The 19439-nt window shown below is 44.0% G+C and overlaps 1 protein-coding gene across 2 annotated transcripts in view; it reads right to left on the bottom strand.

Moving 5' to 3' along the window:
• The window catches only part of macf1b (microtubule actin crosslinking factor 1b), a 224429-nt gene that overhangs the window by 161876 nt on the left and 43114 nt on the right, over positions 1–19439 (bottom strand). Inside the window, exon 1 of one of the 2 annotated variants that reach the window (XM_051935616.1) lies at positions 4626–5248. The exons of the other annotated variant lie outside the window; for it this stretch is intronic. The gene's annotated coding sequence lies outside the window, so the exon portion shown is untranslated. Of the gene's footprint in view, positions 1–4625; positions 5249–19439 lie in introns of those variants that run through there. 2 annotated transcript variants of the gene reach the window in all.

The raw sequence follows: 19439 nt of genomic DNA, 5'->3' as shown, positions 1-19439 counted from the left end.
AGCCCAGAGAATGACGACGGTTAAGTTTACACAAGATGGACACCCAAAGAGCTTACTGATCTGCACAAACAACAGCATGTGAAAGTTGAGACCCAATTCGTGAAACGCGATGAAGAAGATCCAAGAGTTTTGGAGTGGATTGTCACCAGAGAGGAGACTCGGGGCCATCTCTGTGACCCAGAAAACAAGAGACAAAGCATGCAGTGGAAACCCCCGTCTTCTATCCATTAAAGAATAAAGTTGAAATGACACCCCTCTGCCAAGAAAATCAAGATGACCTTCTTCTGGGACATGAAGGGTCCCATTCTGACACATTTTCAGGAACACCGACAATCAGCAACCAATACAACGTGCTGTGCTCTCTGCTTAGGGAGAAACTGAAACCTGCAATCGGCAGCAAAAGGAGAGGAATGCTGTCAAACACCGTCCTGCTGCTCCATCACAACACACATCCAAATGCAGCAGCCATAACGGTGAAGGCCATGCAACAGCCATGCTTTGAATGTCCTCCACATCTCCCTCAGAGCCAACACCCAACTCTCACATCTTCAGCCCACCTGAAGAGGCTCTATGTGGCTGCAGGTTCACCTCTGACTATGAGGTTGAAGTAGCGGTGCAGACCTGAATTTGGGAGCAGCCCAAGGTTCTTCTCCCAAAGAATGAAGTGGTGGAACAATTCAAGAAGTGCATCAGCCTGCAGGGGGACCATGTGCAGAGGTGACACAACTGTCATGTTCATCTGCTCACAATTACCCGAATTAAGAAGGAAGTTGCATTTACTTTTGGATTCTCCCATATTGATTTATTATGAACAAAACACCTTCACATAGGCTTGTCAGACTCAACGTGTTCTCCCTTCCTCCACCTCAGGTGAAATTTATCCTCTTCATCCCGACTCAGAGACAAAGCAGCATTATTTTATGCTGGACCCAGGGGTACTTCCAGTGCCACCACATTGCCCCCAAGAAGCACTTCCAGGTCAGGCGCAAGTCCCTCCTAAGAAGAGAGAATCCTCTCCCCAGAAGCTCCCCCTGGTGGCACCAATGGAACCCACTGGAACTAGAGTTCCCATACAGTTCTGTGGGTGCCCCATAACAGGAATGCTGCCACCCTGCAAACTGGGGAATGTCTGTCCACGGGAGGTCCACAGTCTCCCACTGACCTTTCACTATGAAGGTTTCCCGTCCAGGTAATCCAGCCCGGGGTCTATCCACGTCTCTGTCAGTTTCTATATCTTTTATAGCACCTTTCACTGCGCAATTACACAACAAGATCCAATTTGTTTATTTCTACTTGTTTTGCTGCAGTGTGTCACACCTCCTCAGTCCTGGGTTCAAATCTCAGCCTGGGAACAGACGGTGTGGAGTGTTCATGTTCTCATCATGTCTGTTTGGGTTCTCTGCCTCCTCCTGAGAGACGTGTGTTGGGTTTATTGGAGATTGTGCCCTGAGCCAGTCTGACTGAGAGTGACTGTACCCTACGACAGACTGGCACCCTTTGTCCAGACTTGGTTCCTGCCTTGTACCTGACGTTGCCAGGACAGACTCTGAGGCCCTATAACTGAACAGGTGGAATAAGAATATTTGTAGTGATATCTCGATGAATCTTAATTTCAAATACTAAATCATCACAAGGCACTTTAAAAGACACATGAGACGATCAGGGGGCATAGGGGACTCCTTCAAGGCTCTGATAAGGTAAGCACTACCAATCCAGGACAAGAGGTGGCAGCGCTACCACTAACAGCCTTGTCTTTCTGTCCACAGCTCCAAAGGACTGCAGCTGGATGATGCCTGACCACGCCCCCTGCAGACCTCCCAAACCCCGCCCCTTCCAGGCTTGGGGCCACTCCTCCCGAGCTTATTTGGAAACTGCTAGTCGGACTTCAGTCTATTCTGGAGCTTCACTTGCTCTGAGCCAGCAGGTGGCACTGTCCTTAAACTCACCCTGCTGTCCCCAGGGTCCAAACTTTGGGTTTGAAAGTAGTCTGCGGTTTTTCTGTGTGACAAAGTGGAATATGTGTGAAAAGTTTTGTTGCAATTGGACAAAGGATGTGGAATTGTGGAAAAGAACGAACCCAAACACATTGAGCTTAATAGGTCAGATAATACATACAGTGGTAAAGAAGCCTGTTTTATAGGAGGGAAACCAAAGATGAAAAAGGCTTACTTGAACCTGGGACTGTGCACAGTGTAGTAGTTATGTCTATGGTTTGGGAAATCTGAGATGCCCCCAACTGGCCACAAAATATACAACCAGACACACGAGCATGGGGAATGGCGACTGAGCTCTGGAGAAGGAAAGAATGAGGGTGTTGTACATCTTTAGAACAGAGGAGAAGACCCCCGGGAGACCCCCCGACATCACGTCTGCCTTAATGGCTCAAGCCATCCCCCTTCTGATTCCAAAATCATATAAACTGCCTGCCAGCCAGTAGCAGACAGTCAGTTTTGGACCGGCAGCCAAGAAGGTGGCCAGGACAAGAGGTGGCAGCGCTACCACTAACAGCCTTGTCTTTCTGTCCACAGCTCCAAAGAACTGCAGCTGGATGATGCCTGACCACGCCCCCTGCAGACCCCCCAAACCCCGCCCCTTCCAGGCTTGGGGCCACCACCTCACTGAAGAGGCGCTGATGTCTGATGACAGACAGCTTTCTATGTTGGGGGACAACAGCCGTCTTATTGAAATTTTTCACTTTCTAGGTATCACACAAGGACAGATCCTGCGGGACCCCCATGCTGACTGGGGCTGTTTGAGCTTTGTTTACTGTCTCTCTCTTTATACTTTATTTATATATATATATATATATATATATATATATATATATATATATATATATATATATATATATATATATATATATATACTGTATATATACTGTACATACGCACACACACACACACACACACACACATAGTATATATCTATAGGTATCTGCAATAAAAATGTAGAATATATATATAAATATATATGTAGTATATATAGTAAAGGCGGCATGGTGGGGCAGTGGTAGCGCTTCTGCCTCACAGTTAGGAGACCTGGGTTCACTTCCTGGGTTCACCCTGCGTGGAGTTTGCATGTTCTCCCCGTGTCTGCATGGGTTTCCTCCCACAGTCCAAAGCCATGCAGGTTTGGTGCATTGGCAATCCTAAATTGTCCCTAGTGTGTGCCCTGTGGTGGGCTGGCGCCCTGCCTGGGGTTTGTTTCCTGCCTTGCTCCCTGTGTTGACTGGGATTGGCTCCAGCAGACCCCCGTGACCCTGTAGTTAGGATATAGCGGGTTGGATACAGTAATGGATGGATGGATAGATAGTAAATATATGTTATATAATATATATATATATAAAGGGTTAAAAAATGAAAACTGAATTCAAATGCTGAAAATGTATTAATTACAAACTATCAGCCTAAACTAAAAAGTGGACCAGCTGAAACATCATGTCTTCCACTCTTTATTTTAATGTTTATTTTATGTTTGATAAACTTTTAGGTTTGTTCCATTTAGTTTAGGATCCGTATTTTAGGATGCACAGCGTATCCCATCAGCAGCGACACTGAGGTAGGAAGCAGCACCCTATGTGGATGGCCGTTCATCCCAGGATGTGTTTATTTACATACACATACAGTAAGTACATTTTATATAATTAAAACACATACTTATATTTAACATATAAATGTATGTGCAGTGTATACTTATATTGCCTTCAATAAAGATTTATTCAGCTAAATAAATAATAATAACAGTAATAATAATAATGTATATACATCTAAAGACAAACACACATGTAATCATATATACATACAAGTGCGTGTGTGTGTGTATATACATATAAACAAAAATATAAAGTATATACTGTACATATAAAGGACATATATACTGTATAAACACTCACACACGTACTACATGTATGTATACTGTATAAATTAAGCATACACAGGTGCAAGCGCACACTCACACATACACTGCACATGTGACACACACACATACGTATATACAGTATGTACCTCTTGTGTATACATACGCTCCCACATTCCGTACATGCAGCTTGTACTGTATATACAGTTCACCTACACACTTACACCATATACCGTACAGTATGCCGATTTCAACAGGCCTCTATACAGGCAGTATACACAAGTGCTGTGGTAATATACACATATCAGAGATGCCAAAGACAAAGCACTCGGCGCACATCCCGGATTCCCACGTTAGCTCCGAGTGTGCCTTCCCGTCACACTCTTGCACATTCCACCTGCCGCGGCCGCCGGCCCCCCCCCCCCCACCGCCTGTCCCTGTGCACTGACTCTCGGCCCATCGCTCACGCAGCTCCTGTGCTGATAAGTTGCAGCCTTTTCCAAGTCTTTCCATTGACCCCTCTGCCACTTGCCTCCCAACGAGTTTGCAGAGCTCTAAGACACTTTGCGCTGACCCAGCAGACGCTCAGCGGTCTTTTCTCTCCGGCTTTACTTAGAAATGCCAGACATGCTGATGTTCTCTGAACTCGCTTCACCCCAAAACTTACAGACTTTCACGTCAGCGGCACGTGAAGCTGATTTAATGATCCTGAGGCTGAGCTACTGTGCATCACTTCAACGTGGCCCACCACAAAGCAGACATGTACTTACAGTGAGAGGTGCCCATTGTGTAAATCCGTCACCGTGCCCATTTTCCTGGTGAGAGAGGCTCGTCTTAGTGTGCCAGGTTGGAATTCTGCCTTGCCCAGACCACCATCAGACAGCCACTCCATTCGGAGAGAGGCACACTCCCTGAAAGTGAGCCCCTAGGCTACTGGTGGGACGAGAGAACTTCTCTTTTATTCCTTTCAGACAGGCTGACTGCTTCAGACTTGTTGCTGACATGCATGTTGGGCACCAAAGGTGAAAACGCTTAAATCCATACTGTAGATCCCAGAAAGGCGCTGCAGAGAGGCTGAGCCCCTAGGTATCCATGCTGCTCATCTTCACTCGCTGGCAGCAGCTTGTTGATGGGGGACTCGCTTTTTTCCCCCCTCGTCTAATCACTAAGCCCTCCTCCGCTGACTGACCCCTCCCCCAAATCTCTTTAGCTTTAAAACTCTGCGCTCTTCCCGGGGAAAGAAGAGGAAAAAAAAAAACCAGCCGGGCTTCCAGCACACATTCAAATGTTAAGTGATAGCTGATTCAGGGCCGCTCTCCCATCTTACTCATGCAGTGACCTCACAAGCGAGCAGCGAGGGGCACAAAAGGAGTAACTCCCCTCTCTTTTGAGCACCAGTTCACCAGCAGTGGCAGCAGCAACAAAGGAAACTAATTACTGTAAAACCCCTGATGGCCGTGCCTAAACCTCAAGCGCCGGCGGAGACGCTGATGACGCCCACCTCCAGTACACCTTTCTCTTTAGACTGCGCTCTCCTGGGTCTTTGCCCCCCCCAAGTGGACCGATCCTTCTAGTTCTAAAGATCTGCTATCCACTTTCATGAAGATGAAGCTGGCTGAACATCGAGAACTGCACTCCACTCCATTCTGTTCTCCAATCCCACTTATGTAGAGTTGGGTTGTGGAGAAGATGGACCCTGTCCCAGCAAGCATAGGGCACAAGGCATGGGCAACACCCAGACAGGGCACCAGTCCACCACAAGGTGAACACACAAACACACACAACATGGCATCGTCAATCCACCTGACCAGCATGACTTTGGCTTGTGGGAGGAAACCCAGGGAGCAACGGGAAGATCATGCAGGGTCCATGCACCTGGGACTCGAACCACAGTCTCCAATGCTACCACTGCACCACCACGCCACCCTTTCTAGAGCTTGTATCTTCTATAGCTGAGCACACCAGAGCCACCTATCCACATTCTGAGCCTATAATGCCATCCAGTCTCAAGATCAGAGACGGAGATGCCACCTGGCCTCAGATGGTGAGTCATTTTATTACATGGAGCACTTGAACAGTCACACACACACACACACATTGGGCAAAGCAAAGCCAGAGATTCACCCACCCACATGTTCTTCAACTATGGGAATAAGATGGAGTTTATGGAGGAAACACCCAAAGACCCTAAGGAGTCATTTCGGCCTACATGTTGTCACACACGGGCGCATGTGAGGCAGCTAAAGGGCCTGGATACTGATAGTTCCACACCAGACCAGGGGGTGGCGAGGTGCACTGACTTTCTCTCTCGATCCTCTGCAGACCATTCACGGGAAATCCCACACGGTTTCAGCGCCCATGAAGACATCATTTCCACCATCCACAATGACGTCACTTGCGGTCCCGGCCTTTAAAGCCGCCATCTTTGCACATCTAAATCAGTTCTGTTTTGGACTTTGTACAGAGCACAACTCAACAAAACATACCCATTTGCAGCCAGGGCATATTATACGGGTGGCTGCCCCAAACCTTTGCTGTCTCCTGTGTGTTCTTATCACAACATGAACCAAAGTCCAATCACTAAACACCAAGCCAGCGGTATTGACGACATCAGGTAAGTTCACTTCTGTTTTCTTTTACATGAACTGAAGTTGTTCAGTGCTCTCTTGTTTATCATAGCGCCAATCATGTGTGGCATATTTGCCAAATATGCCAGCCAGAATTTCACTGAACTCTTTAAATGAGACAATAATACGACCACCACTGCCATTTCAACAACATTCAAACCACTGGCAGGTGAAGTGAATCACGTTGATGATCTTGTTACAATGGCACCTGTCAAGCGGTGGGATACGTTAGGCAGCGAGTGGACACTCAGTTCTTGAAGGTGATAAGAATGGGCAAGTGTAAGGATGCGAGCGACCAGGTCACCACTGGGTCACAGCCTGTCTAAAATGGCAGGTCTTGTGGGGTGTCCCCAGTATGCAGTGGTTAATACCTGCTGAAAGTGCTCCAAGGAAGGACAACAGGCTCAGTGGTGCACGTAGGAAGTGAAGGCTGGAACGTCTGGCCTGATACTGCATCTCGCACTATCCTCCTTCATTCCACTACTGTAAAGAGTCCGAGTGGCTATGGTGATGGACTTGAAACCCCCAAGGATTAAGACTGGTAAACATATGGTGGGGATGTGCAGACATTACTAGCATTAGAGAACTGTAGAACATCTACTGCTGAGGAAGAGAGGAAGGAGCTGATGGGGTAGAATAGCAACCTTTTTATTAGGATACGAACAAAGATTATTACAAGAATGTCTGAGGATTCTCGAAACAATCAGGTTTGGATGACATCATTTAGGACAGGAGTTAAAGATGATGAGGTTCTTTCACACTCCAGTTCAGTAGGTGGCAGTAATGCACCTTAAAGCTGGTCTGCCAACAGCCACAAACCAGAAAAGAGGAGGAGGAGGAAGAAGAAGAGCCCCTCATCGCTAGCTGTGGTTTGTGGAGTTTTATAGTAAGTATTGTACTATCTCAAAGGTGAAAGTAAGAGGTTTGAATAGAGGGACCGGGAGAATAACGAGGCGAAACCAGAAGAAAAGAATCGATTGTCAGGAAACGTAACGCAAAACCAAAGTCCGGTGTAAAACAGGAATCAAATATCAAAATCTCACGGAATCGCCAGCACGTTTATCAAATTTCAGACAGTTTGGGGCTTTTATACTGTCGCTCTGGATGATGTCATCAACTCATACTCCAAGTGCATAATGGGAGCGTTACCAAGGCAATGGGCGATGCAAGGCTCTCAAAATGGAGGCACCTGTTACAAAAACAAAATGGAGTTGAAAATAACTATACAGTAAGATACAACCCTCAAACAAAAAATAAACATCAAATAATGGATTATCTGGGTAAGAAAAGCCCGGAAAAGACGTAACGATTCATTTTTTAGCTTGAGGAAAACTAAAAAAAAAATAAATAAAAGACATTAATCATACCAAGTATAGTCTTGGATTTCCTGATTTATGATTAATTTTGCTTTGTTTTTTGGGATTGTTGTTCTCTGGATTATGATTTAGACTTGTTAGCCTTGGGTTGCTTTTTTAGATGAGCCTCTTTTGCCTCATTTCTGTCCTTTTTGTGCTTCTTTTTATTTATTTAAATAAATTCTTTATTCATGAAGATACTTTTTTTTTGTTTTGTCCATTTAAGTCAGAGTTTTTTGGTTATCCTCTTCTTTTATGTGTATTTTTGTGCATTTAAAGTATTTTGAACCTTTAAAAGCCTGCCTGTTGAGTTCGGGGCCAGGCAGCCTGAGTTTGAGGCCTATTCCTGACGCAGACCAGTGATGTCCTGGTCATTTTGAGGCCTGTTCACACTTTCTTGCCATTGAGCCGAGTTTAGAATTACCTATGCACGATAAACATGTGGTCGCTGCATAAAATTAAAATTTTACCCTATGTGCCACCGGTATAGACAATTAAACACAAGACAATACTATAAAAGTGCCAATAGTCAATAGGCAGCAGATAAGAAAAACAAATTTCCACAATACGCACCACCATGCATTGTAGGTATACAGAGTGCAGTTGCTGTGAGAATTACATGAGCATATAAATCAGATCATGAAATTGAAACAGGCAATCCAAAAACATCATGTAACGAAGATATCAAAAGATGAATAGAATCGGCCAGTGACCAAGTGGGCCCACAATATATGTACATTATTGTGAGGGGAGAGGTAATGAACGGGAACCATTCACAAGTCTGATTGCCGTCCAATAAAAACTGTTCGTTGGTCAGAGTGTCCACCTAATGGTGGGGCGGCTGCTGTCCTTTATAATGCTGTGAGACCCTCCAGATGGCACTGGCATGTCAAAGGGCTGTTCCTGGAAAGGTCTGTGCTGGCCTGAGCACCAGCTGTAGGGCTAGTGGTCCTGTGCAGAGCAGTTAACAAACCATACCTGCGGTGGCATTGGTGAGAATGTTCTCAACGGGACCAATTAAAAGATGCCAAGAATTCTGCCTGGCCTGCCAAATACCTGCAGCCTTCTCAGGAAGTACAAACGCTGTTGAGACTTCTTGACCAACTGAGTAGTGTGGTGGGACCAGATAAGACCCTCATTAATGTAAATGCGGAGAAGTTTAAACATTTTCAGTCTCTGTGCCTCTGCCTCGCCGATGCACACTGGTGTGCGCTGCTCCCTCCTTGTCTGGCGATCCACAATCATCTGTAACATTTAAGGAGAGATTGTTGTCCTGGCACCACATTTCCAGACTGACCACTGCCCACCCACAGACTGTCTCATTTCCCCCCAGTGATCAGTCCAACGACTGCGATATCATCAGGTGTTGTTCTGGGAGGGAACACCGTCACTTGTGAACGGGGTATTAAAGCAGGGGGCTTAGCACACAGCTTTGAGTGATCCCACTGTGAGTGAGCGAGTGAACAGGCCGAGGGGGAGCCAATAGAAATGTTGGGTCACCCGCCAGGTTACCCCGTTCAATCGGCACGTGCAAATTAACAACAGAAGATTGAAAGATGGTCGGCTCTCTGCAGCCGGTGAAATTCTCAAAATATGGCCTGTCAGCAGCAGCTCTGTTCACCCAGAGGGTCATGTCCAAACTGAACATCATCTCCCGAGGACCGCCCATTTTTATGAAGTCCTCAGCCAGAGGGGTGGAGCCAACTGTGGGTGGGGCAAGATGTCCTCCTTGGAATTGGATAGAGAATTAGTTAGCATCAGCGCCCCCTTCTCATCCCATCAGATAGATAGATAGATAGATAGATAGATAGATAGATAGATAGATAGATAGATAGATAGATAGATAGATAGATAGATAGATAGATAGATAGATAGATGAAAGGCACTATATAATAGATAGATAGATAGATAGATAGATAGATAGATAGATAGATAGATAGATAGATAGATAGATGAAAGGCACTATATAATAGATAGATAGATAGATAGATAGATAGATAGATAGATAGATAGATAGATAGATAGATAGATAGATAGATAGATGAAAGGCACTATATATAGATAGATAGATAGATAGATAGATAGATAGATAGATAGATAGATAGATAGATAGATAGATAGATAGATGAAAGGCACTATATAATAGATAGATAGATAGATAGATAGATAGATAGATAGATAGATAGATAGATAGATAGATAGATGAAAGGCACTATATAATAGATAGATAGATAGATAGATAGATAGATAGATAGATAGATAGATAGATAGATAGATAGATAGATAGATAGATAGATGAAAGGCACTATATAATAGATAGATAGATAGATAGATAGATAGATAGATAGATAGATAGATAGATAGATAGATAGATAGATAGATAGATAGATGAAAGGCACTATATAATAGATAGATAGATAGATAGATAGATAGATAGATAGATAGATAGATAGATAGATAGATAGATAGATAGATAGATGAAAGGCACTATATAATAGATAGATAGATAGATAGATAGATAGATAGATAGATAGATAGATAGATAGATAGATAGATAGATGAAAGGCACTATATATAGATAGATAGATAGATAGATAGATAGATAGATAGATAGATAGATAGATAGATAGATGAAAGGCACTATATAATAGATAGATAGATAGATAGATAGATAGATAGATAGATAGATAGATAGATAGATAGATAGATAGATAGATAGATAGATAGATAGATGAAAGGCACTATATAATAGATAGATAGATAGATAGATAGATAGATAGATAGATAGATAGATAGATAGATAGATAGATAGATAGATAGATAGATAGATAGATAGATAGATACTTTATTAATCCCAAGGGGAAATGCAAGGTTGTCTCCGGTGTGGCACCATATGTTAGAAAAGTGATTCCCATATTGGGCTGCCTGAAGTCTGCCAGTGAGAAAGTCCAGTTGTGTCACAGGATCACGACTAAATACCACAAACATGCTGCTGCCCAAATACTCTTTGAATCCACTTGAGCCTTTGGACATTTTAGAGACAACTGACATTGCAAGCCAATCAGAGGCCTCATCTGTGTGAGGGTCTGCCACTGAACGTTGCTGTGTGGGAGGCGCCACAGTGGACCAGTTCGGCGGGTATCTTAGACGTAGGCAGCCGTGCCCTGCCACATTTGGAACAAGACATGCCGGTGTCAGCTTTCAAAGCGCTTTTCACTTCGCAGAAAGGCTCACTGGCAAACCTGAGCCCACTGCTCTTTCATCTGCTCTGAAATCTTTTTGTCCCGTTTAAAAAGGGTTTGGAGTGAGTGATTGTCTGCCCAGCTTAGTTTTCTATTTCACCCACTGAATGATGTTAAACGATCACTTCTGCCTTAATGGCCAAGGGAAAGACTCGATACTTTTTAATCACGGGTTCAAGTCAGCCTTGCCAGACCGCCAGATTGTTATTCTTCCAGTGCGCACCTTGTTGCCTTTCATTTTTAGTATCCTTTATAAAGAGGATCAGCTAAAATATTTAACACTCAGATTTAAGAAAAGAAATTGAACCTGTGTGTCACCAAGGTTCAAGGCAGGTGCGTCCTGTTCAGCACATTGTTTTATGCCCCCCATGGAGTCTAAAGGTGGTCACCCAGGAAACTGTGGGCATAAGAGGCCTGAGAAACACAAGGAATGGGTGGGCAGGGATAAGCAGGGCCATTTGGAACAAAAGGAAACCCACCCTGGTACTAATGTCATAAACTACATCATGACTGCAGGGGGCAGTATAATGTGTTGTGGGGTCCCTGAGAGCAGTAGGCCGAGACCCACACAGAGGAGGGAGATGGGGAGTGCAGGGGCTAAAAAAAAAAAAAGCTGTGCCCTCCCAAGATGTTATTAGGCAGGCAAGCAATGGCTAAGAAAAACGCAGAACCCTTAGTCAAAACCAAATAAGAGAAAGAGTGAGGTCAGCCAAGGGGGCAACATCTCCAGGCCACCGGGGAATCCAAAATGAAACAAACAAGCAGCCCCTCACAGTTCTTAGGAACTCGGCCCCTGTAGGCATACAGAAGGCTCCGAAGTGAAGAGACAGCAGGAGCCACAAGAGGCGGCTCTAGTGTGGTGTCTCTGGTGATGCTGAAGCCGATGTTACTTCACGTGACGTCTGGTCTGAGGGAATGTCAGACTTGCTGACTGTTCTTGGCACCAGACCACCCAACAGAAAAACACCGGGTGTGTCAAGTTTAGCGACCTACCAGCACAGTCTTCCTCGACCGCGTTTTGAGATAGCCAATAACGTGCTGCCTGACAAAGCTGGCACAACAGCATACATGGCACGTTTAGCCACAATCCCAGCCCGTTTATTGTTTCTTTTTCCCCTTTTGTCGTGGTACCTAAAAGGCAAGACAACATAGAGATGAACTTCTCTTCCATTTGCGAGGTCCAAACACCCTGCACTGCTTATTCCTTGTCGCTGGATTATAGGAATTGTAGAATGAGCATTCAGTGGTCACCAGTTCTTACTGACATTGAGCCCACCCCTGCAACTAAAGGCAAAATCAAACTTCACTTTGTTGGAATGGGACTGTGGGCAAGTCGCATTATTACATGAGAGCACACCTCCGACCGGCTAAGATTCACTAACTAAAGGCCAAGACTGAAAAAGTCATCTGATGTGACGTGGCCTTAAGGCTGAGCTGGACAGGACCCTGCGTTAAAATTGCCCTATAGATAGATAGATAGATAGATAGATAGATAGATAGATAGATAGATAGATAGATAGATAGATAGATAGATAGATAGATAGATAGATAGATAGATAGAGAGACCTGTGTGGGACTGGAGAGAAGCAAGAACAGCCACTTGAAGAGGCCAAGAAAGACGCCACTGCCAACCAGGAGCACGAATGAGGTAGAAGTGTGGAGGAAAGGTGGGCCGCACTCTGCCTTAAATACGCCTAAAGGATCTTGGAAAAAGCGTAAGAAGGACTGTAGATGTTGATGGTGGCTCAGATCATTTCCTGCTTATTGTCGCCAATGTTTGAACTTTCCATTCTGGAGAGTCTTGGTAAGTAGGATTGACAAAGCTGGTTGGGCCGAATGGCCTTTGCTTATCTTCTAGCGTTCTCTGTAATTAAAGCCATTCTGCATTTCAATATTTGGCGTCCTTGGCTTTTTTCTGTGTTCACAGATGCTGCAAGAGTGCCCCCTATATTTTAACCAGTCTGTAATGGAGTCTCTCAATCATTAATGCCTGACTGGACGGCTCGGCCCATTACTACAGGCCCGGTTTGGTTCATTTTAGAGTATCCGTGATCTCCCGGCGTCTGCGCCCACTTTTCATTCCAAGGTCCAAGAGCAGGCGTTCAGGACTGTTAGAGTATTCAGACTTTTGGAGGTTCTCACATTTTATTATTAATCTCAGTGGATTTTGTTTGGCTTTTATGACAACAGACCAATAGAAAAAGACTCTTTCGTGTCAAAGTGAAAGCGGAGTGGTCTACGTTAATTATAAAACACAAAAGTATGAGGGAAAACCAAAAAGGTAAAGGCAATTTGACAAAGACGCAGTAATAGGGCTGCCAACTGCCTTTCTCTGGAAATGAGGACATTTGGGTTGAAAAAGGAGGACTTTTAGGGACGCCTTTCCCTAGGATGCCATAATAAGTCTTTATACTGTTTTTAAAAATGATATGAACCTTTAGTAGCAGTTTATCACTACAATTATGATACGATGGCCACCATCACAGTCCCCGGCAAACTAATAACCCATTAAATATTTTGAATATGTCAAGCCTCTTAAGTTAACAGACTTCATTCCTTCCATTCTTATTTGGACAGTTTAACTGTCTTAAACCTGTAAAAAATGATCCACCTGGTAAATTCACTTCTAGTAAAATAATTGTACTCTTTTTAATTTAGTTTATTTTCGTTTATCTACATTCTTTTATATTTTTCCACTGAAGCTATTTTTCTCAGTAAATCTGGGTTCTTGGATAAATCTGAATAGAAATCTTTCCACAGCAGGCTACTGAAATTGAATCTTGGGAGCTTTAGCCCCTCAGCTGAATCTGTTCGGCCCTTTTGAAAACAAGGAGACTTGCTGTTCAAGTAGTCTGTGAACTCGCACTTGCTTTTTGACATAATGGGTATTCGTGAATTTATGTAAAGAAAGAATTATGAAAGTACGGGGTGAGTCCAAATTCTGTTAACACTAAAGGATTATTTTAATCTCGACTGACCACACCTCTCCAGGTCATGGTGGACCATTGCCATGGCCTCCACACTCCTCTGATTTGACACCCTGTGATTTCTGGTTATGGGGTCTGGTGAAGGAGCGCGCGTATAGCAGGAAGGTTCTAGATATCAATGACCTGAAGGACAGAATACGGATTTGTGGTATCATCTATTGCCCGTGAAATGTGTGCTGTGGCTCGTTGGGTTTTGTGTGTTGAACGTGATGGCGAACAGGTTGAAACATTCCTACAAATCATCTTGCACATGTGAATAAATTGTTTCCGCCATTCAAATGTTAACATCATTTTGACAAACTCTGTATTATTAAATTACTTGAAGAAGTGACTTATTACTTGATCAACTCATAACTAAAAAGATATTGCATTTCTATGACAGAATAAATGTGAGATTTTTGTTTTAATTAACTGAAACTTTAATAGTGGACTCATTCATTTACAATTATAAATCTATTTTGGAACAGCAGGTGGTAATAACAATATCCATCCATCATCCAACCTGCTATATCCTAACTACAGGGTCACGGGGGTCTGCTGGAGCCAATCCCAGGGCGCAAGGCAGGAAACAAACCCCAGGCAGGGCGCCACCCCACCACAGGGCACGCACACACACCCACACACCAAGCACAATTTAGGATCGCCAATGCACACAATGCATGTCTTTGGACTGTGAGAGGAAACTGGAGCACCCAGAGGAGGGGAGAACATGCAAACCCCACACAGGGAGGAACCGGGAAGTGAACCCAGGTCTCCTAACTGCGAGGCAGCAGCGCTACCCACTGCGCCACCGTGCCGCCCGTAATAACAATATTTTCCATTCAAATATCACAAAGCAGTTCTTACTCAGTGCACTTAAATGCGACAGACTGGACCTGGATGTATGAAATTTCTTGTTTATTCAAGCTGCTGAAAGAAAAATCGAAAATAAGATCTCACATAGAAAAAGTGAAATTGTAATTTCGATTTTGCGCAAATTCACTTTGTTACGGTGAATTAGGATCACAAATAATTAAGGAAAGGTACAGCATTTATAATGCACTGTCTACTCGCCAATAAGATAAAGCTGAATTCAAAAGACGAAGTGAAAAAGCCAAGTTGGACAGACGTCGACTATTCTCGTCAATCTCTGCGTTGTTTACTACCGGAAAGGAAATGAAGATTCTGGGAAAAAAAGTGTGCGCACTACTTCCGCAAATTCTGATTGGTGTACGGCTTTCAATTTTTACCAATGATAAGGATATGGAGAGTTTTCAAATTTTAGGAGCCAAAATTCCAGACATTTTCAAAATTTTATAAATTTCTCCCGGAGCGTTAAAAATGAGGACATGTCCGGGAAAATAAGAATGGTTGGCAGCCCAACGCAGTAACAGCTAAGGATAGAAGTTGGCGCAATACAACACACTCACAATGGCTTATGTAAGGTGACCATCTGTCCCCGTTTTCCGGGGACCGTCCCCTTTTTCAGACAACTGTCCCCACTCAGAAACATGTCCCCGTTTTAAGATTTCGTCCCGGCTTTCAGCTGGTTCACTCTTTTGAATGTATCTCATCACCACTATAATTTGAACTCGGTGCGCGTGCGCGGTGTTTTGACGGAGGTTATGCTTTACCGCACCCTGCAACTTTGGCGAGAAATCATGTGATAAGCTTTCGCTTTGTACTCTGTAGTGTTTACTTAGAGTCCCTACTTGTGATCTGTAAATTCTAAATCCGCCCCCCGAAATGTACCCGGATTGGCCCAAAAAATTCTGGTCACCTTAGCTTAAGGGTAATTTGAACACGCACTCTCACTGAACATGGACGCTCCGCAGGGCGGCTGCTCCGCTGTTGAACAAGGCGCCGTAGTGAGGGAGTGAAACCTGAAACAGAAACCTGCCATTCGCAGCAAACGAGGAGGAAGAGTCAACACACGTCTCCACGCAGAGGCGCCCAACGGAGTAGAGTCACTTTGTCGTTTACAGGATTCAAACCAGTGCCAGTGCAGACCCCTAGCCTCAGAGCCACCACTCCGCCCCTCACTCTGTGAGTTCACTTTCATGCAAATCATTTCATTGCTCACTAATAATAATTACAATAATAATAATTCTCATTTATGTTGGATGACTGTCAGCCAACCTAATGCTTTTCTAAATGAATGTCAGAAAAGTGAATCCTCACACGTCAAAACCCTAAACCAGACAACGGCAGACATATCAGCGTGCCAATTACTACAATTCCACAGTCACGGGCAGGCAAAGACCACCAAGCCAGGATGAGAAGAGAGTCCATGGCTGTCTGTGCGCACCACTCGAGTCATACTGGCTTGGGAACAAAGCAGATTTCAAAAATGCCTTGGGATTACTAATAGATGTGCCTGTGCCCCCCGCCTCCCTTCAGTCACTATGATGGACCGAAGGAGAACAGAAGGGCCTGAATGTGTATAATTCTGTTTGGTGTCATGAGTAGATTAGAGTGCATAATAAGATTACCCAAGTGCAGCACATGCCCACCTCAGAGGAGCAGGGGGTCTCAGTGGGGAGATGAATGGGCGGCACTCAGTTAGTCATCCCTGCTGGAAACCTTAGAGACACGAGATAATTTACAAGCTGGGTGTTACTCAGTCTATGTACCCCAACACGGGAACAACGGATTAACCGAGAATCAAGGTGCCCCCTGTGAGGGGCTCCACTGCTCGTCTTTCTCATTGCTATTCATATCCTGTGCTTTGTTCGCCTCCTTTGCTGCTGTAAGTACTGTACGCTCCATATGGCACTTTGTTACGCAGCCCACTCCACTTAACGATAGACGGGTTCAGTCTCTGCCCCCTGCCACTAAGGTTAAGTTAAATTCTTGCTCTGGTTTATGATTTCATTTGGAGTTCATTAATACAAATGTGATTACAAAAAGAAACAAGCTAGGAGGCTGTCCTTTTGTCAAGCCCCACCAGTGTCTCACTATGAGACCCCCAGCACTTAACCTGCTCCACTTGAACAAATAGTGTTGTGCACTCTTCTCTTCTGCCAATGTCACATTACGTGACTTCTAGACACAGGGCATGTCAGATTTGCAGACTGCCATCGCTGATCTTGTGCTGGCCCGTGCCAGTTTAAACGACTGGATATCACTGAGCCTGATGATCTTCCAGCACAGTCACACTCATCCATTTTTTGTGACAGCCAACAGTGTGCTGCCTGATGGAGCCAGTGCTCTACGAAGGCTTAACAGGTATGGCGAGTTTGGCCACAATATTGACCCCCTTTTTATTTGTTGCATTTCTTTTTCCCATTCTGTCGTGGTATGTGTAACATCCCACAGACGGGCTTCTCTTCTGTTTGTGAGGTCCAGAACACCTGTGCCCCTTATTCACTGCATTCTGAGCATTGTATTTCCAGAGGAGCATTCATTGGCACACATAGCCCACCCATACGACTACACACTTAATCAAACCTGCTTGATTTTGTTGGGGTGGGTTGCAGAGTAGTTGGAGTGAGTTGCTGGGTATGTCACATTACACGACCACATCGTGACTTCGACTCACTCAGAATGTGTACAGTAAATGAAGGCTACAACTGGAAATCACTGGAAAAGTCATGTAATGTGGCACGGCCTTTAGTCTGACACACCATCATGGTGTGGCGGAGTGGGGGAACAAAGCAGGAACACCCCTGGATGAGATCAACGTGTATTAGAGAACACAGTCCCTCACACACTCATACCCACTCACAACTTGCCTGTTTAGGGTTAATGGTTTACATAATAAACATGGTGTGGAGGGGGGGGGGGGGGGGGGCGGAAAGTCAGAAGAAAAGCCCACACATACAGTGGGAACTCGACAGCTCCATGTAGATAGCAACTGAATCTCTGGAGATGAGAGGGAACAGCACTGAGTACTGGCCCACCGATCACCTAAATATACAAAACAAATTAAAAAACGTCTTTGAGTGCAGCATCCTGCCTTGGATGTGTCGCTGTTGGGATTGGCTTAAGCTACGCATCAACTAGGGTCATGAAAATGGACAAATGGATACTTAGTACCTGTCCTGGATGGATAGATAGATAGATAGATAGATAGATAGATAGATAGATAGATAGATAGATAGATAGATAGATAGATATGAAAGGCAATATATGATAGATAGATAGATAGATAGATAGATAGATAGATAGATAGATAGATAGATAGATAGATAGATAGATAGATATGTAAGGCATTATGTGATAGATAGATAGATAGATAGATAGATAGATAGATAGATAGATAGATAGATAGATAGATATGTAAGGCATTAGATGATAGATAGATAGATATAGATAGATAGATAGATAGATAGATAGATAGATAGATAGATAGATAGATAGATAGATAGATATGTAAGGCATTATGTGATAGATAGATAGATAGATAGATAGATAGATAGATAGATAGATAGATAGATAGATAGATAGATAGATAGATCTAAATAACATATAATCTATATACTGTAAATAAATCTGTATGCTGTTTTTCTGTCTGTTTGTTTGTCAATCACACAAAAATGGCTGAACGGATTTTAAAAAATTCTACGTGTTGCCGTTGGTCCAACTTAAAATACAGGACATATGGTGTATCAGTGACAGATGCTGTAGTGGAAAGGAGGAATATAACATCCAGTGGCAATGTGGGGACTACAATTCCCAGCAGGCATCAGGAGTGTGCTGGGGCTGATGGGAGGACAGTACATATAAAAAATGAGTCATATAGTATGACTCAGGCGCCGCCAAGAGTGGCAGCCTTTTCAGCAGCTATGTGAATTTCCCCTTGGGATTAATAAAGTATCTATCTATCTATCTTATATAGTGCCTTTCTATCTATCTTATATAGTGCCTATCTATCTATCTATCTATCTATCTATCTATCTATCTATCTATCTATCTATCTATCTATCTATCTATCTATCTATCTATCTATCTATCTATCTATCTATCTATCTATCTATCAAGAGCCAGATCTCATCTAAGACTGTAGGTGCAGCACTTTCTTCTCAATTAACTGGATAAACACTTCATTGCCTCCGTGGATTACACCTTTTGTTTGAAAGTCCATCTGTGTGTCTCATTGTGTTTAGTCATGTTGAATTTCCAAAAGGCAGCGTCACACATGTGACGTGTGACTTGCAATTCCACCGTGAGTCGTGTGTGCCGCTGCCCGCTGCCTTCCTAACGCCTCTCCTCTCCTCTCCTCGGCAGACCCAGAGAATCACAAGCCGATGACGTCACTTCCAGGTGTGGGGCGCCTGAACCCATCCCTTCTGTTTCATAACCGGCACCAGCACCATCTTTCCCCATATGTAATATGTAAAGGCATATTTCTGTGAACAGCTTTCTTTCTTTGTGTACAACAATATATGGGGA

Source organism: Erpetoichthys calabaricus, chromosome 13, assembly GCF_900747795.2.
Source record: "Erpetoichthys calabaricus chromosome 13, fErpCal1.3, whole genome shotgun sequence".
Classification (NCBI taxonomy): Eukaryota; Metazoa; Chordata; class Cladistia; order Polypteriformes; family Polypteridae; genus Erpetoichthys; species Erpetoichthys calabaricus.
Note: the sequence above shows the minus strand (reverse complement) of the source record. Positions and strands in the feature narration are given on the sequence as shown.